At 47.5% G+C, this 18,662-nt stretch overlaps 1 long non-coding RNA gene across 1 annotated transcript; it reads right to left on the bottom strand.

Annotated features, from left to right (window-relative positions):
• Window positions 1–16,852: 16,852 nt before the first annotated feature.
• Window positions 16,853–17,578, bottom strand: LOC123157148 (uncharacterized). The gene is made up of 2 exons (XR_006478731.1): window positions 17,513–17,578; window positions 16,853–17,308 (listed from the first exon to the last, which is right to left on the bottom strand). It is a non-coding gene; the product is annotated as an uncharacterized lncRNA (long non-coding RNA).
• Window positions 17,579–18,662: the final 1,084 nt, after the last annotated feature.

The following is an 18,662-nucleotide window of genomic DNA, read 5'->3' as shown; positions in this document are numbered from 1 at the left end:
TGAGTCAGACATGAATTCGCTCCCGATGGCAACCTCTACGCGACCTGCGGATGGCACCGAGGTGTTGTCCCGGAGAATGTCCGAGCAGGGGGCGACGGTTCCGGAGATGCCCCAAGGAAAAACCTTGGGCGCTGGACAAATGGGGGATGAGAACCCCATGGATTATGCTGACGGGAGCCAAAGTAAGTCTGGCTCTCGGCCGGTTACTGCACTGGAGCCTGCAAAGGTTCCGGATTCCGATAAGCAGTCCCTCGCGAAGAAGGGCGAGGCGGCTGTGCCGATGACCTCCGCCCAGTCGGAGGCATCAGATAATTTGTTTGAACTGCTTCGAGGCGCTTCCATCGAGGATGAACAGCGTACACTTATGAGTACGTTGATTGAGAAGGTTCGGTCTGCCAAGAGCGGATCGACCGAAGCCTGCACCAGCCTGCTAAGGGGCTTTGAGGTAATGAAAGTGTGAGGAAATATCACCCGATAGGTAGTAGCCCCTGATACTCTGTTTGGTGTCCGGAGAGAAAAGCCAAACAGAGGGTCAATTAAAGAACCGCAGGAAACTAATAGTATATGAATCAAACAGGCACTGCTGCTGACCGCCACTGCGCGCACGATCGAAGTTGCCGGACTCAAGCGTGAACTAGGGCAGGCCGAAGAGGAACTCGGCCTTGCGAAGAAGCATCTCGAGGCGAACAGAGGTGAGAAAAACCCCGTCCATATGTCGTATAAAGGATGAAAATTATTTGAGCATCATGGCTTTTGATACGGATCCGCGACCGAAGTGGCGGCCCTGAAGGAAGCGCTATCTGCGGCCGATGCCATGGAGGATACTGAGCGCACCGAGTGAGAGGAGCAAGATGCTCGTGTGGGAGAGGTGTAGCAAGAGCTCCAGGAGCTCGGTCAGAAGTTTGGCTCGCTGGAGCACGACTACAAGACGCAAGCGTCTGAGCTTGAAAATGCCCTCCAGAGCGCGGCCGACGCCAAGGCCGAAGCCCAAAAGGCCCTCTAGGAAATCCAGGCGGCCAAAAAGATAGCGGAGGGTAAGACATTCTTTATGCAAAGCAAGCATGTGGAGGAGTCATTTCTTTTACTTACACGAATCCGGAGTTCTCCAGGGGCATTCGTAGATCTACCACGCAGCGTTTCGGACGCTACGGAGTTCTATTGCGCTGAAGAGGGGAGCTCTACGGAGAAGCTGTTCTGGTCCCAATATGCTGGGACCGAACACCCGATGCCTCTGAGTGACCAACTGAAGCAGCTGGTCGAACTCCACAATGCGGCCGAACAGGCCATGGGGGACCTCATAGTCCGGATGTGGCCTGGAGAGCCCCTGCCCGGCAGCGACTTTGGCCTGGTGAAGGGGATGGTGCATGCCTGCCCACGGCTAGAAGTTATCAAGCATTCCACATGTATTGAGGGTGCCCGACGGGCCTTTGTCCGCGCGAAGGTGCATTGGGGCAAGCTGGACGTTGAGAAGCTCGTGAAGGATGGACCCCCGGAGGGCAAGGAGCATCGCTGCCCTGAGAAATATTATGATGGCGTTATGAAAGGTGCTCGTTTTGTGGCGAATGAATGTCCTAAGAACATAATTTTTGAGTGAATGTACTCATGTCGTTAATGTAATATGAGAACGAGTTTATTTGTGCTATGCATCACTTTGTTGGATTTAAAATATTACCTTCTCTGCGGTCGTTTATCAAAATCTTGAAAGTAGGCCAGTCGTCGGCTTCCGCCCCCTTGTAACTAGTACTGGGGTGTTCGTGGAAACCCAAACACTCTTTATCCAAAGTTTTGGTCCTTTAAGGAGGTGTTTGGCGCAGCGAACGAGGCAATCGGACTATTCAGATTTATAGCTCTCACTTGACCATAGAAGTCTACAATTTTAAATTTCGGCAAAGCCCCTAGTATTCGGAAGGCCGAACTGGGGCGCTATGCATGCCAAAATCAGACGACGCCGATTCCTCGCCTTAAGCGGAAAAAATCTTTAGAGATTTTTATACCTCGCGAACAGCGACTAGCTCTTGCTACATCATGACGGTCAGTTTTCGGCTTTCTCTACTGAGGTGCTCATCCGGAAGAACCGGGACACAATCGCAGTAGTTCTCCCTGCGCTACCTTAGCCGATATAACGGAACATAAGGTACCAAAACAAGGGAGCAGGGCTAACCCAACTATTGACCTAAGACATGATTCGGAGCTGATGCATATAATGCTATAAGTTTGGGGTGCCGCACTGTTGAAAGTGTTCATACTTTCGTTGCCATAGTATGGGGCTCGATGAGAAGCCCCTGGCAAAAATGACCATACCAAAACGTACGGATGGAGTATTTTAATAAATATTCAACAGAAAATATGAGGATAGTGATAAGAAGCTGACGCTACGTATTACTTCCCATTTATATGGACAATACGGCAAGACGTAATTGTACAATTGATGCATAAGCAGAAAGAAATAGGACTGTTTGACGTGTCCTATCCAAGGGCAGGCTACATGCGGGTATGCAAGAACATGTATAACGATCATTGAAGAAGACCACCTGGGTATTCCCTTGCGTGCAAAAAGCCTCTTGCCTCCATGGTGCCTCCTCCATGATGAGTCCGGTCATCCGATCTCTTCTGGAGGAGCTGCCCGAAAGTAGGGTCCTGAAAAAAAGAAAAAGGTATGCGGGCCTCTTGGCGGCCGAACCGCACTCTGGCCGCATTGTCATTTCGCCTCCACCTATGCCCATGGTATTTGAGCGCGTAATTGTGCACGCGTGGTACGGAGGGAGCGGTCTGTATTTCCATTAACCGTTATGACCCCGCGAGGTCCTGGCATCTTGAGCTTGAGGTATGCATAGTGCTGTACTGCGTTGAAACGAGCGAACGTGGTTCGTCCAAGTAGTGCGTGGTAGCCACTACGGAAAGGGACGATATCGAAGATTAATTCCTCGCTTCGGAAGTTATCCGGAGATTCGAAGACCACTTCCGGTGTTATTGAGCCCGTGCAGCGGGCCTCTACCCCTGGAATTACACCTTTAACGGTGGTTTTGGTGGGTTTGATCCGTGACGGATTGATGCCCATCTTGTGCACTATATCCCGATAAAGCAGGTTCAGGCTGCTGCCACCGTCCATGAGGACTCGCGTGAGGTGGAATCCGTCTATGATTGGGTCAAGGACCAATTCGGCTGAGCCGCCATGGCGGATGCTGGTGGGATGGTCCCTACGATCAAAGGTGATCGGGCAGGATGACCATGGGTTGAATTTCAGGGTGACAGGCTCCATCGCATAGACATCCCTGAGTGCACGCTTTTGCTCCTGTTTGGGGATGTGGGTGGCATAGATCATGTTAACCGTTTTTACTTGGGGGGGGGGGGATTTCTTCTGCCCTCCAGTGTTCGGACACCGGGGTTCCTCGTCATCGTCGCTATGCAGCCCCTTGTCCTTGTTCTCGGTGTTTATCATGCCAGCCTATTTGAACACCCAGCAATCTCTGTTAGTGTGATTGGCTGGTTTATCGGGGGTGCCATGAATCTGGCACGAGCGATCGAGTATGCTGTCCAGACTGGACAATCCCGGATTGTTTCTCTTGAACGGCTTCTTCCGCTGACCGGATATGGAGTTACTGAATCTGGCATTGACTGATGTATCCTCCGTATTGTCACAATTATTTCGGCGCTTGGTGACTGTTGCGCTGTGGCTTTCCGTTACTGTCACGAATGTCTGAAGTACCAAGGTTTCCAGGCGCGATGTTGCTGCGAGCCAGCCAACTGTCCTCACCCGCGCAAAGGCGGGTCATTAGTGTCATGAGGGCTGCCATGGTCTTCGGTTTTTCTTGGCCGAGGTGCTAGGCAAGCCACTCGTCGCGGATATTATGCTTAAAGGCCGCCAGGGCCTCAGCGTCCGGAAAATCAACAATTTGGTTCTTTTTAGTGAGAAACCGAGTCCAGAATTTTCTGGCTGACTCTCCGGGCTATTGGGTAATGTGACTTAAGTCATCAGCATCCGGTGGTCGCACATAGGTGCCCTGGAAATTATCAAGGAATGTGTCCTCAAGGGTTTCCCAACTGCCAATGGAGTTTGCTGGCAGGCTATTCAGCCAGTGTCTAGCTGGCCCTTTAAGATTTAGTGGGAGATACTTGATGGCATGTAGGTCATCACCGCGGGCCATGTGAATGTGGAGAAGAAAATCCTCGATCCACACCGCGGGGACTGTTGTGCCATCGTATGACTCAATGTTGATGGGTTTAAACCCTCCTGGGAATTCATGTTCCATTACTTCATCAGTGACGCAGAGGGAGTGTACGGCGCCTCTGTGCTGGGCTATGTCGTGGCGTATTCCGATTGGGTCTGGTCGGTAATGTCCAGCCTGGCCAGATTGATTAGCATTGTATCCGGCATGACGATCGGTGTCATGAGCTGTGGCGTGCCCTCGTGATCCGTAGATCTATCTTGGTTGTCCTGCGTTGTTTTCCAATATGTCTGGTAGGTCCTGCGTATTCCCTCAGGCCGTGGTAAACCGGCGTGGCGGTGCGGGCTGGTGTCCAGCCTGATAGCCTGTTTTATCCCGGCCACGAGGTGGCCGGTCAGCCTCATCTTGTGCTGGAAGTTCCGACTCTTTGGTCTCTTCTTCCAGCGGTTTATGCTTTGGGTATCCCCTGCTAACTCCTATGGCGCAGGGGTCTGGGCCCATCGCCCATTGCACACCTGCACATTGCGAGGGCGGCCGGAAGCAGACCTAGCCTCCCTAATACAAGAGCAGACGTTCCAGTCCAATCCGGCGCGCGCCGCTCAGTCGCTGACGTCAAGAAGGCTTTGGCTGATACCACAACGTCGAGTGCCCATATCTTTCCCACATAGTTGGTTAGTGCGTATAGGCTAGTGGCCAGACTCAGATCAAATACCAAGATCTCGTTAAGCGTGTTATTATGAAGTAACTGCGAACACCGACCAGGGCCAGGCCCACCTCTTGCCTAGGTGGTCTCTACCTGCCCTATCGCTCCGCCACAAAGAAACAGTCGGGGGCCGTCGGGAACCCAGGCCCACTTCTACCGGGATGGAGCCACCTGTCCTTCCAGCCCCCACATCGGAATCACTTGCAGGTACTCAACGAGCCGACCCGACTTCAGTCACCACATGTATAGTATGTATATATGTATAGTATATACCCGCAATCACCTCCCGAGTGATCATGGCCCGATAGTATAGCAAGGTAGACCGACAAGAATGTAGGTCCAATGATGATAAACTAGCATCCTATACTAAGCATTTTGGATTGTGGGTAATGTATCAATGACAGTAGCAACAATGACAGGCTATGCAACAGAATAGGAGTAACTGAACAGTATCATGCTACACTACACTAATGCAAGCAGTAGAGAGAAGAATAGGAGATATCTGGTGATCAAAGGGGGGGGCTTGCCTGGTTTCTCTGGCAAGAAGGAGGGGTCGACAACTCCGTAGTCGTACTGGGTAGCAGCGGCGTCGGTATCGTAGTGTACCAGAGAGAAGAGGGGGATGAAACAATAAATATAATGCAAACATAAGTATGACGAAGCAAGACATGACAATGAGCGGTGTTAGGTGTGCCCTAACGCGGTAGTAGGTGATACTAGCGAAAGGAGGAAACATCCGGGAAAGTATCCCTGGTGTTTCGCGTTTTCGGACAGGTGAACCGAAGGGGGAAAGTTGCGGGTTCACTATGCTAGAGACGTGTGACGGATGAACGGGCCACGTATCTGGATTCGTCTCGTCATTCGGAGCAACTTTCATGTACAAAGTTTTTCCATGCGAGCTACGGTATATTTTATATTAATTTTTTTGATTAACTGAATTAATTTAACTAGAAAATGTAATTATGATGTCAGCATGATGTCAGTATGATGTCGGTAGTCAATCGGCTATTGACATAGTCAAACTGACGTGTGGGGTCAGTTAGTCATAGACTGTTAACTAATTAACCTAGTTAGTTTAATTAACAAATTTATTACGTTAATTAAACATGATGAATTGAGCTAATTAACTTAGCTAATTAGTTAATTATTTAGTATTTTTATTTTCATTATTTTATTTCCCCCTTTTTTGTCCTCAGGGCCGAGACCCCACTGGTCATTGGCTCAGGGCCTTAGCGGGTGTTGGGCGCTAGCGATGCCCGACCAGGCGAGGGCCGAGCGGCCGCCGACGGGCGTCTGCGTCAGGCGATGACCGGGGCTGCAGCGAGGCTGGTCGGGAACGGCACCGACGAGGGCCGATCGAGTACCAGACTGCAGCATAGGATGGCGAGGTTGCTTGAGGGGGCGGTGGAGGCGGCTGCAGGGTAGGGCGGCAGGGGACCGCTGGACGATGCACTGGCAGCCATGGGGTGCAGCAGTAGGGGATGTCCGGGGCCGGCGCAGCAGGCGTGCATGACGGCGAAGGCGAGTAGCCAAGGTGGGGTCGGGAAACGATGACGCGGCCGGCGCGGCACTGAGCGCGCGGGTGCGGGTGACGCGACAAGTGAGCGGGGCGAGGGAGAGAGGAGGACCGGGGTCCTCACCGGGGAATGTAGGGTTTCGGGCAACGGTGCTCGGGGAGGAGGTCGATGAGGACGAAGCGAGCGATGGGGACGAGTAGGGACGGAGGACGATGGGGAGGCAGTCCAGCAATGGCGTCCGGCAAGACGACGAGGTGGCCGTGGTGGTGGCTTTCCGGGTGGCGTCGGCGGAACGATCCAGAGGCAGGGGGGTGTCGCGACAAGGTGGGCTTCGGGGAGGAGGGCGAGACACGCGGCGAGGTGCGGCACCGAGGTGGGCGCCGGCATCCGGCCGCGCGGCAGCGAGGTCGCCGGAGTCTGTGCCCCTCGATCTGGATCGGGGAGGGGCAAAGGGAGCGAATGAATCGGGGCGGAGGGGGGGTGGGGAGTGTGCGGTCGAACCGCTAGGGTTTGGCTGTCCAGGGGGATAAGGTGGAGTGAGAGAGGGCCGATTGTGCTAATGGGCTGGCCGGCTGGGCCGTTTGGCCCCGTTGGCCAACGGGGGGTCCCTTTTCTGTTACTTTATTTTTGAATTGTTCTTATTTTCTTTTATTTATTTTTCTATTTTAGCTTAGTTTCTTTTCTTTTCAATTCTAGGTTTATAAAATCTACTAACACCTAAATTTGTAATAGTAGTTATACCTCTGCCCCAATTATTTTTGAATATAAAAAGTGGTTTGCAATAATTTAATCATTTAATAGACGTTCAAATAATTGTTTCAACTACTGTTTTACTTAACTTAGAGCATTTAGTTATATTATAAAAATGTGGTTTCTTCATCAAAGTAATGTATGGATTATTTGCCGCAAACCGAACAATTTAGTTTTGACTTTTGAAAACTTTAATTGTCTTAACTTTAATTCGAATCTTCAATTTGAATCCGTTTCGAACTAATGCAAGATCATCAACAGTAACCGAGGTGACTTGGCATCATTAAGACAGGATTAATGTAGCCTAATTATCTGGGCGTCACAATTCTCCTCCACTGCAAGAAATCTCGTCCCGAGATTTAAGAGGGGTGTAAGGGGGAAAGTTTCGGTTACGAAATTCTAACGGATCTTCTCGTCTTTGGTTGCTCTTCTCGAAGAGGTCGATCCATTACATTGATGTCTTTATTTCTCTGCTTTAGGTCATCATGGTGAAGTCGCCTTTTTCTTCGGGAACTCCAACATACTTACGAATAGGTAAGGGGCAGCTCGGCTACGACAAAATGCTTATGAGGGAAACAATGTAGGGTTAACCCATGAATGAGCATAAGAGTATCTCTCGAGTTGAACCAATAACATACGCAAATAGTAAGGTCCGAAGGTACAATAAGAGGTTCCAAGCGGATAGATAGTTGCTCGAAGTCTGAACCAGAGTGAGAAAAGGGTTCAAAGCAACGCGAGTAAGTATTGCGTTTGATACCAGAATAGAGCACTAGGAAGGTGACCCGTGAATTAAATACAAAGCCAAGCATGAGGAATAACCAATAGAAACAGGGTTGTACAGGGGAGTTAGGTTTCGATGCTGGGAACTGTGGGTTATGGGCCCACCATGTGGGTTAAAAATAAGGAAGGGCGTTGACCTCTTGCACGGTTATGATAGCAAGGCATGCCAGAGAATAGCATGTCAGTTATGTCGGCAACATCGTTGGTACCAAGGGCGAGGGATGAAGAGAACCATTTTCCTACTCGTTGAAACGAGGCGGACCAATAGGCAAGGTTCTCGTCCATCGGTGATTACCGGAATGTCATCAACAATAGTAATAGGGATACACTAGACAGGATGGTACAACAAGGTGCTTACCTAAGCAGGGAATTATCTCTGCTCAGTTAAGTCAGATTACAGGAAAGGTTAAACAAAAGAATGGAAAGGAAAACGCGATTATCATATTAAAAAGAATAATGGAAAGGAAAATGTGATTACACACAATTATTAGGAGTATATCCTTCCGATGGACAAGCAGAATATGGCATACAGGGTAGGAGAGCAAGTACCCACCAATTCAGATAAAGAGGCAAGGATTAATAAAGATGTTACCCATACAACGGTGTTTGGATAACCGACAAAGAAACATTTAGCATCGCGCCTCCAATGTTCTTATTGATGAACGGGGTATCATAGTCATGCTTCGAGGTAGCAATGATATGGTGTTACAATCAAGGGCCGGACTTTGGATACACAAATGATCCATCAGGAGCAACTTATAAAATAAGTCCTACAATTTACTCCAGGAAGAATGGTTATCCTTGCAAAAGAAATTATAATGATAGGTCCTCCAGCCAAGGGGTGCCAGGCATGACATCATATTACCGGGTCATCAAAGGACCAACATCACAACTCCTGGAAAGTTGTCCCAACCATCATATCTGACCGAGATTCAGATCTGATTGGTGTCATGATACCTTAGACTCAGAATGTCCGAGAAGAAAAGGTGCAACACAAATCGACATTGCATGATTCTCGGGAAATGAACTATGGGAGCGGGTTCCTGAAACAATAGTTCATCATTAAACCAAGGAGGGGATGAGGAGGTGGTTGATGGGCTCAGCGACAATTCATCGAGAATTCCAAACAGATGGATTTCGACAATAAGGTGAACAAGAAGATGACAATTGTCAATTGAAATGATGTAATGTTGTATGCTCGAGGGAAACATACACCATCAATCATTAGTTAAAAGGTGTGCCCGAAATATGACCTTAGGCAGCAAGATCAATGTTAGAGTGACAATTCAATAACCAACATTCTAAGAAAAAACTGTCGATCATTGACTTCAAAGCAATAGGGTTGCTAGAAGTACAGAATTCAAACAACATCATTAGCATATTGGTATCCCGGTTAAAAACAACACGGGGACCAAGGAAGAATGGTGATAGTGAGAAGTATCATCATACCGAGAAATTTCTAAGAGGTGGAGCAATTCCCCCACAACATTCTCGACATAAAAGACAGTAATACTTCAAGGCAAAACACAACACTAGCTGGAGAGCAAGTTGTATTCATAATGTGGACAAGTTCGCGATGATAGGAAGTGAAGGGTGTTGTTGATGATAATAAAAATCATCGATGGCAAGGAGGGTATTTCTCATCATGAACACAGTTGACCTCTCGGAAGAAGTCAAAGTGTTGAAGGTGATCTGACATATTTGCCGGGAGATTTCAAGAGGATGCAATCAAACAACAACGGCGAAAAGCAAGGAAATAACAAAGTGGCAAGTTACAGGATTAATCTATAAGATGCAACCTCGGAACCAATGTTGCCTTTCAAGACAAGCAACATGATGTTGAAAGCTCGACGTGAGTCGTGCTCACACAGTGAAGAATTCATGCACCAGAGAAGGACAAGGTAGCACAATCAAGATAGCAAGACCAAGATGCAGACGATAGTCTAGGAATGACTAGATTGAGTTCAGAATTTCCTAGTAAAAAATACTAGGGGTATTTGATTTGTAGTGCAGAATAGTTTCACTAGTCGGTGTCCTCGGTTGACAACAATCCAAAACCTGTAGAGTGATTACGACAAGGAAAGACATTACTTCAACAAAGTTAGTAAGATGTGGTGCAATGGCTAGACATCTTGGAGATAACAGGGGGGTAATACTCGAAGGTAGAACATGATAGAAGTATAACCGGGTCATTGACCTGTGACAGTAGATACTTTAACCTCGCCAAAAATAGACGAGGCACTGGAATGAATTCCCATCAGACATATCAGATCAGGACAGCATGGTCGGAACCATAACTGTAAGGAATCAATTCAAGAATACCGAAAGAATCATACAACTGGATAATGATTTTGTAAGAAGCTTCCGAGACGGTCTACATTATTTTCATGGGCATGAACACAAAGTTCAAGTTCGACTCCCACTTCTTTAATGCATAACATTTCATTCACCTCTCGATTTGATAAAGCTGTAGTATTGGAATTTTATCGGGTAGAACACCGGATGAGTATGACTCGTGAAAGCTTGGGTTTGCACAGATTAGGGAAGACATTGGTCCAACCCAGCTGCTATCTTAGGAACATATACTACAAAGTTCAGAAGTAAATAACTCAAGCTTGAAAGCAGAGCGTTGTTGGCCATATGAGAGAATAGAATTTACCAATGGCATTATGTTTCAGGGAAAGAACTTCTAGAGGTTTTTGTATACAAAGGACATTGTCGAATTGATAATTCAACAAAGGATCTGACGGTCCACAACGGAGCGGGTTTGATCATCGGCACACAATCAGAAGAACAAACAATGCAAAGGCATTGGGGTATAGAAACAACTGACTAATTCAAAGCTCAATTGCAAAGGAATTTATGATTTCCAAATCAAGGGATCAAAAGCAAATGTTCTGATCGAAAATTAATAAGTTCAATAGACTTAGAAGCACAACCGATCAAGGCATTGATTGGTCAAGAACCATCTCATATCCAAATGACGTCTGAGTCAGAAGGATGAATTCTAGGATCTGACGGAGGACTGCGAGGATTCGCAACATATTGAATCAACATACTCAAAATGATAATGACAAGGGATGCCACTAAGATTACGAGACTTATGGGATTAACCATAATGCAAGCAAGCAAGAATTTCAAGAGCAATAGGTTGCTCAGGATTTTTGGAAGATCGAATGGTATTTCAAAGACTATTGTGAAATACATGAATCATCTAGGAAAGAATGGATACTCGATAAGTGCGAGAAATTATCCGTATGGGTATTCAGGTGGCAAAGAACTGCAGGGCAGTAGGCACAAAGTATTCTCAAAACAATAGAGAGAATTTCGGGGGTATCTTGTAATAACAAGATCAATGGGGAATGATTGTATGAATGTCAAGTGTATACAGTTTTCATAGGGGTTGATCGTGGAAGGAAATTGCAAATGCAATGGCACAAAAACTCGAGAGAACATCGTAGAGTAACATCGGAATCTTCTAGCGCAGTAGGCGATCATCTGAAATGAGGGGCTCTCCGGGAGAAAGTATTTTTGAGAACCTAAAGTTAGTTTTGTTTTTACCAAATAGAAGAGAGATAAGAGTCCCTGAGTATAGACGAGGAATAAAAGATCCTAATACCACCCAATGGCGACATGGGCCCATGGGCTGCACAGCCATGTTAGTAAAACACTTTTCATCCACTAGACTCAACTTCGGCCAAGGAGTGTGGAAGGGGGATTCCTATAGGCAGTCGGCTCTGATACCAACTTGTGATGCCCCCGATTCAATCATACACTAATCATGCACGCAAATGTGTACGGCCGAGATCAGGGACAAGCATCATATTACAACACAACTCTAAAAGTAAAATAAGTCATACAAGCATCATATTACAAGCCAGGGCCTCGAGGGCTCGAATACAAGTGCTCAAACATAAACGAGTCAGCGGAAGCAACAATATCTGAGTACAGACATAAGTTAAACAAGTTGCCATAGATGGCTAGCACAAACTGGGATACAGATCGAAAGAGACGCATGCCTCCTGCCTGGGATCCTCCTAAACTACTCCCGGTCATCGTCAGCGGCCTGCACGTAGTAGTAGGCACCTCCAGTGTAGTAGGAGTCATCGTCGATGGTGGCGTCTGGATCCTGGGCTCCAACGTCTGGTTGCGGCATCCGAGAAGAAATGGAAAGAGGGGAAAAGAAGGGAGCAAAGCAACCGTGAGTACTCATCCAAAGTACTCGCAAGCAAGGATCTACATTACATATGCATGGGTATATGTGTAAAGAGGCAATATCGGTGGACTGAACTGCAGAATGCCAGAATAAGAGGGGGATAGCTAGTCCTATCAAAGACTATGCTTCTGGCAGCCTCCGTCTTGCAGCATGTAGAAGAGAGTATATTGAAGTCCTCCAAGTCGCGTCGCATAGCATAATCCTACCCAGCGATCCTCCCTTGGTCGCCCTGTGGGAAAGTGATCACCGGGTTGTCTCTGGAACTTGTCTGGGTGTGTTTTATTAAGTATCCGGTTCTAGTTGTCATAAGGTCAAGGTACAACTCTGGGTCGTCCTTTTACCGAGGGACACAGATATTCGAATAGATAAACTTCCCTGCAGGGGTGCACCACATAACCCAACACGCTCGATCCCATTTGGTCGGACACACTTTCCTAGGTCATGCCCGGCCTCGGAAGATCAACACGTCGCAGCCCCACCTTGGCACAACAGAGAGGACAGCACGCCGGTCTAACTCATATGGTGCAGGCGTCTGGGCCCATCGCCCATTACACACTTGCACGTTGCGACGGCGGCCGGAAGCAGACCTAGCCTCCCTAATACAAGAGCAGGCGTTCCAGTCCAATCCGGCGCGCGCTGCTCAGTCGCTGACGTCAAGAAGGCTTCGGCTGATACCACGACGTTGAGTGCCCATATCTTTCCCACATAGTTGGTTAGTGCATATAGGCCAGTGGCCAGACTCAGATCAAATACCAAGATCTCGTTAAGTGTGTTATTATGAAGTAACCGCGAACGCCGACCAGGGCCAGGCCCACCTCTCGCCTAGATGGTCTCACCCTGCCCTATCGCTCCGCCACAAAGTAACAGTCGGGGGTCGTCGGGAACCCAGGCCCACCTCTACCGGGATGGAGCCACCTGTCCTTCCAGCCCCCACATCGGAATCACCTGCGGGTACTCAACGAGCTGACCCGACTTTAGTCACCACATGTATAGTATGTATATATGTATAGTATATAGCTTTGATCACCTCCCGAGTGATCACGGCCCGACAGTATAGCAAGGCAGACCGACAAGAATCTAGGGCCAATGATGATAAACTAGCATCCTATACTAAGCATTTAGGATTGCGGGTAAGGTATCAATGACTATAGCAACAATGACAGGCTATGCAACAGAATAGGAGTAACCGAACATTATCAGGCTACACTAATCTAATGCAAGAAGCAGAGAGAAGAATAGGCGATATCTGGTGATCAAAGGGGGGCCTTGCCTGGATGCTCTGACAAGAAGGAGGGGTCGACAACTCCCTAGTCGTACTGGGTAGCAGCGGCGTCGGTCTCGTAGTCTACCGAGAGAAGAGGGGGATGAAACAATAAATATAATGCGAACATAAGCATGACGAAGCAAGACATGACAATGAGCGGTGTTAGGTGTGCCCTAACGCGGTAGTAGGTGATACCAGCGAAAGGGGGAAACATCTAGAAAAGTATCACCGGTGTTTCGCGTTTTTGGACAGGTGAAACGGAGGGGGAAAGTTGCGGGTTTACTATGCTAGGGACGCGTGACGGACGAACAGGCTGTGTATCTGAATTCGTCTCATCATTCTGATCAACTTTCATGTACAAATTTTATATTAATTTTAAAAAAAATAATTCATTTTTTGAATTAAATGAATTAATTTAACTAGAATGTGTAATTATGACGTCACGTGATGTCAGCATGATGTCGGTAGTCAACCGGCTGTTGACTTAGTCAAACTGACGTGTGGGGTCAGTTTGTCATAGACTGTTAACTAATAAACCTAGTTAGTTTAATTAATGGATGTCTTAGGTTAATTAAACATGATGAATTAAGCTAATTAACTTAGCTAATTAATTAATTATTTAGTATTTTTATTTTTATTATTTCTTTTCCCCTTTTTTTGTCCTCAGGGCCGAGGCCCCACTGGTCATTGGCTCAGGGCCTTAGCGGGCGCTGGGCGCTAGCGATGCCTGACCAGGCGAGGGCCGAGCGGCCGCCAACGGGCGCCGGCGTCGGGCGTTGACCGGGGCCGCGGCGAGGCTAGTCGCGAACGGCACCGACGAGGCCGGCCGAGTACAGGACTGCAGCAGAGGATGGCAAGGTCGCGTGAGGGAGCTGTGGAGGCGACCGTAGGGTAGGGCAGCAGGGGAGCCGATGGACGGTGCGCCGGCGGCCACAGGGTGCAGCAGTAGGGGATGTCCGGGGCCGACACAGCCGGCGTGCATGACGGCGAAGGCGAGTAGCCGAGGTGGGGTCGGGAAACGACGACGCGGCCGGCGTGGCACTGAGCGTGCAGGCGCGGGCGACGCGGCAGGTGAGCGGGGCGAGGGAGAGAGGAGGACCGGGGTCCTCACCGGGGGATGTAGGGTTTCGGGCAACGGTGCTCGGGGAGGAGGTCGATAAGGACAACGCGAGCGACGACGGGGACGAGTAGGCGACAGAGAGGACGACGGGGAGGCAGTCCTGCCATGGCGTCCAACGAGACGGCGAGGACGACGACGAGGTGGCCGTGGTGGTGGCGTTCTGGGTGGGCTCGGTGGAACGATCCAGAGGCGGGGGGGGGGGGGCGTCGCGAGAAGGTGGGCTTCAGGTAGGAGGACGAGACGCGCGGTGAGGTGCGACATCGGGGTGGGCGCCGACGTCTGGGCGCGGGGCGGCGCGGTCGCCGGAGTCTCTGCCCCTCGATCTGGATCGGGGGAGGGGAAGAGGGAGCGAATGAATAGGGGTGGGGGGAGTGCGCGGTCGAACCGCTAGGGTTTGGCTGTCGAGGGGGATAAGGTGGAGTGAGAGAGGGCCGGTTGTGCTAATGGGCTGGGCTGCTGGGCAGTTCGGCCCAGTTGGCCAGGGGGGTCCCTTTTCTGTAACTTTAATTTTGAATTGTTCTTCTGTTCTTTTATTTCTTTTTTCTATTTTAGTTTAGTTTCTTTTCTTTTCAAATCTAGGTTTAAAAAATCTACTAACACCTAAATTAGTAATAGTAGTTATACCTCTGCCACAATTATTTTTGAATATAAAAAGTGGTTTGCAATAATTTAATCATTTAAGAGACGTTAAAATAATTGTTTCAACCACTGTTTTACTTATCTTAGAGCATTTAATTATATTATAAAAATGTGGTTTCTTCATCAAAGTAATGTATGGATTATTTGCCGCAAACGGAATATTTTAGTTTTGACTTTTGAAAACTTTAATTGTCTTAACTGTAATTCGAATCTGTTTCGAACTAATGCAAGATCATCAACAGTAACCGAGGTGATTTGGCATCGTTATCACATGATTACTGTAGCCTAATTATCCGGGCGTCACACCAGAGGATTTCCTGCGCCCTTCCGATGCGGACGCCATCGGGGCGGCCATCCTCGCGCGCAGTGCCGCCATCGGGACGAGGAACTTCACACCGTCCTGTACGAGAAGGGGCTTGCAAGGGCGCGCGATTTCGACGACAACATGGTCGTGTGGCGCCGCGAAGCCGCCGCACAGGATGCCATCTTCGTCGACCTTACTTCCGATGACGACGACTGATGATCTTCGCTGCCACAGCGTCGCCGCCGCACCCGGAGGGGTCCGATGAGCTACATTTTGGGCATTAGAGTTTGTGGTAGGCGGCCTCCTCCAATCTAGTATATGTAAATCAACTATGTATGGATGATCAAGTATGTATTGATGCACCTAGTTCTATTGCTTGTGTTCTTCTCTGGCGAGATATTTTATTTTCAAAATTTAAAGGTCCATTTGAGGTTTCTGTTCTGCTGGACCTGTTTTCGGCCATTATCTGAGCGAGGCCGCAAACTGTAAACACCTTATAAGGTCTAGCCTTATAAGGGGTCTGCTAGAGATGCTCTTATAGACTGGCTGACTTCTGGGTCTCCTGAAGGAAGTCTAACATCTTTGTGACTCATCCAGAATTTTGAAATCTCATTTTTTAAGTGAAGAGGAGAAGTATGATGCACTTTTACATCGGAAGTGCTATTGTGAGCTCGAGTTCACATGCTCTGAGATACAGTAAATCCAGTTAATATTAAAAAATTAAAAAAATATCTGATTTTGCTTTGTCAAGAAACATTGATGATTTTTCTACATGCATGCAAATTTTCGCAATAGAATCACATTTGTGGATATTTCAGCAAAAAAAAAAATCAATACTTAAAATGCTTTAAAAACACTCTTTTTGGATCACTAATTTTGTTTTTTTGCCGGCACCTCCACAGACATGATTTTATCATAAAAATTTGCACGCCCATGGAAAAATCATTAATGCTCAATAACATTTTTATTTCAGTTTTTAATTATTTTTTGTCTTTTACTGTTCACCCAAGAGCATGTGAGCTTCCATGTCGCCTTTATATGTGCTATATAAGCGGACTATTAGCAGCAGAATTGTTTCTTGTTTTACTATTATTCCAGATTTTTAACTGGGTTGTCCTGTCAAATTTAAAGCACATATTCGTGATTAATGATGCAGTGAATCAGCATAAGAAAAACTTGTCGGCATTCGATGCGTTGGGTCAAAACAGGGGTTTGAACAACAGGTTGAATCTCCCACAAGCTAAAATATAGTTTCTGCCGGAACGAAGAAGATAATTCAACCGTTGGGCGTGGATCTTGAATATTCCCCTAGAAACATTACCGTAGAGGGGTCAAACCCGTTCTAGACACTCCAAAAAGGGAAAAGCCCCATTCATTAATTTTTCATAAAAAGTGAAACACTATAACAACCACTTCCTTTATTATTTGATTGAACCAATAGAAAACTCAAGCCACATTCCGCATGTTTCACATCAATGTAATCGTGGGCTAGACTTTGCTACGGAGCACGAGAAACAATAGCAACCACCAGAAAAAATATTCCCACGACAGTGGCCACCCTGATGGAACTCCGCGACACAGGCGGCCGCGCAAAGTATGTTGACGCATGGCCCTTTGTACAACCTCACTTCCACACACGGTCCTGGAGGCGGCTGTGTCGGTTGAGGTGGATTGCTCGTTGGAGATGGAGGTGGTGGAGGAGGAGCCAAATCAGTGTTTGGAGATGGAGGTGGATGGCTCTTTGGAGATGGGGGAGGTGGAGGAGCCATATGACTGCTCCCTGGATGAGGAGGAGGGGCCAAGTCACTGTCATCGCCTCCGCCCAAGTCATCTTCTCCTTTGATTGGGCCTGTTGTTCATACCAAACACGAAATTAGCAAGTTAAATACAGAAAAAAGAGGACAAAAAGCGCAAACTAGTGATTAATAGTCTTTCTCTGGGCACTCTGGTACGTATTTACCAACCAACTTGGTGTTAGACGTATATTGGATATATTAATCGTGTCAAGATGAAGTATATATATGACATAGACGGATGATTGGACTTCTCATACCTGAAAAGGCGAGCAAAACAAGGAGAAGAGTAATCAGCATGGTGCTCCTTCTTAGAGTCATTTCACAAAGATGTGAATACTGAAGAGTGGAGTTTGGGATAGACCCTACATTTATAGATGCTTGGACCGTCTCATTTTTCAGATCTTCGGGGCACTCTTATTGCATGATATCTTAAGCCATATCATGAGCATTAAATAAATATTTACATACAAGTCGTCTAATGAATTGTATCTTGTTGTATCTAGAAGATTTCCATTTAATGTGTTTTGTGAAAGGATACTAGTAGGACTTGTCTTTGTTTTGGTACTTCTGAATTTGGATATTTTTCAAATGTTTTTTCTGAACTTTTTGCTAATAAATGATCCACCACCATGTATGGATTTTTGTTATTACTGTTTTTTTCTACCAAGATATGTGGATTTTCGATCATAAATAGATGGACGGCCTGCCTTTATTCGAGGGCTTATTTTATTACAACAACAACAACAACAACAACAACAACAACAACAACAACAACAACAACAAAGCCTTTAGTCCCAAACAAGTTGGGGTAGACTAGAGGTGAAACCCATAAGACCTCGCAAGCAACTCATGGTTCTGGCACATGGATAGTAAGCTTCCACGCACCCCTGTCCATGGCTAGTTCTCTGTCGATACTCCTGTCCTTCAAATGCCTCTTTACGGACTCCTCCATGTCATGTTCGGTCTACCGGAACCTCTCTTGACATTATCGGCACACTTTAGCCGTCCGCTATCCAATGGCGCGTCTGGAGGCCTGCGCTGAATATGCCCAAACCATCTCAGTCGATGTTGGACAATCTTCTATTCAATCGGCACTACCCCAACTCTATCTCGTATATCCTCATTCTGGACTCGGTCAATTCTTTAAGTGCCTTACCGGAGTCAAAGTTAGTTCCGATTACTGTGGCAAGATAAGCAGATATCTAGACACGGACAAGAAAAGGTTCAGCGGGATGAAGTCTCATGACTGTCATGTGATGATGACGCAGATACTACATGTTGCCCTTAGAGGGATAATGGTCAAGCACGTTCATGACACGCTTATTGGTCTCTACAACTTTTTCGACATCATCTCTCGAAAGTCGATCAGTGTGAAGCAGCTCCGAAGGCTACAGGAAGAGATCGTTG

The sequence above is a fragment of the Triticum aestivum genome, chromosome 7B, assembly GCF_018294505.1.
Source record: "Triticum aestivum cultivar Chinese Spring chromosome 7B, IWGSC CS RefSeq v2.1, whole genome shotgun sequence".
Lineage (NCBI taxonomy): Eukaryota > Viridiplantae > Streptophyta > Magnoliopsida > Poales > Poaceae > Triticum > Triticum aestivum.
Note: the sequence above shows the minus strand (reverse complement) of the source record. Positions and strands in the feature narration are given on the sequence as shown.